This window comes from Elephas maximus, chromosome 17 (assembly GCF_024166365.1).
Source record: "Elephas maximus indicus isolate mEleMax1 chromosome 17, mEleMax1 primary haplotype, whole genome shotgun sequence".
In the NCBI taxonomy this organism is placed as follows: Eukaryota; Metazoa; Chordata; class Mammalia; order Proboscidea; family Elephantidae; genus Elephas; species Elephas maximus.
The window spans coordinates 5,654,243-5,655,953 of NC_064835.1; positions in this window are offsets into that span (position 1 = coordinate 5,654,243).

Consider the following 1,711-nt stretch of genomic DNA (forward strand, 5'->3'; position numbering starts at 1 on the left):
TACTATTACATTGTGTGAATATACCATAATTTATTTATCCATTCATCCTTTGATGGGCATTTTGGTTGCTTCTATCTTTTTGCTATTGTAAACAGTGCTGCAATGACCATGGTTGTGCATATATCTATTCGTGTAAAGGCTCTTCTCTAGGATATATTCCAAGGAGTGGGATTGCTGGATCGTATGGTAGTTCTATTTCTAGTTTTTTAAGGAAGCTCCAAATCGATTTCCAAAGTGCTTATACCATTTTACATTCCCACCAGCAGTGTATAAGAGTTCCAATCTCTCCATGGCCTCTCTAGCATTTATTGTTTTGTGTTTTTTGGATTAACGCCAGCCTTGTTGGAGTGAGATGAAATCACATTGTAGCTTTGATTTTCATTTCTTTAATGGTTAATGATCGTGAGCATTTCCTCACGTATCTGTTAGCTACCTGAATGTCTTCTTTAGTGAAGTGTCTGTTCATATCTTTTGCCCGTTTTTTAATTGGGTTATTTGTCTTTTTGCAGTTGAGTTTTTGCAGTATCATGTAGATTTTAGAGATCAGGCGCTGATGGGAAATGTCAAAGCTAAAAACTTTTTCCCAGTCTGTAGGTAATCTTTTTACTCTTTTGATGAAGTCTTTGGATGAGCATAGCTGTCTGATTTTTAGGAGCTCCCAGTCATCTACTTTTTTCTTCTGCATTGTTAATAATCTTTTGTATACTGTTTATGCCATGTATTAGGGCTCCTAGCATTGTCCCTATTTTTTCTTCCATGATCTTTATCGTTTTAGATTTTATATTTAGGTCTTTGATCCATTTTGAGTTAGTTTTTTGTGCATGGAGTGAGGTATGGGTCTTGTTTCATTTTTTTGCAGATGGATATCCAGTTATGCCAAGACCATTTGTTAAAAAGACTGTCTTTTCCCCAATTTAACTGTTTTGGTGCCTTTGTCAAATATCAACCACTCATATGTGGATGGATTTATGTCTGGATTCTCAATTCTGTTCCATTGGTCCATGTATCTGTTGTTGTACCAGTACCAGGCTGTTTTGACTACTGTGATGGTATAATAGATTCTAAAATCAGGTAGAGTAAGGCCTCCCACTTTGTTCTTTTTCAGTAGTGCTTTACTTATCTGGGGCCTCTTTCCCTTTCATATGAACTTGGTGATCTGTTTCTCCATCTCATTAAAGAATGTCATTGGAATTTGGATCAGAATTGCCTTAAACGCATAGATCGCTTTTGATAGAGTAGACATTTTTATAATGTTAAGTCTTCCTATCCATGAGCAAAGTATGTTTTTCCACTTATGTAGGTCACTTTTTTTTTTTTTTTTTAGTTTCTTGCAGAAGTGTATTGTAGTTTTCTTTGTATAAGTCTTTTACATCTCTGGTAAGATTTATTCCTAAGTATTTTATCTTCTTGGGGGCTACTGTAAATGGTATTGATTTGGTGATTTTCTCTTCAATGTTCTTTTTGTTGGTGTAGAGGAATCCAACCGATTTTTGCATGTTTATCTTGTATCCCAAAACTCTGCTGAACTCTTCTATTAGCTTCAGTAGTTTTCTGGAGGATTCTTTAGGGTTTTCTGTGCATGTCGTCTGCAAATAGAGATACTTTTACTTCTTCCTTGCCAATCTGGATGCCCTTTCTTTCTTTTTCTAGCCTAACCGCTCACACCCTTTATTATGTTGAGGAATTTTCCTTCTATTCCTATTTTGCTGAG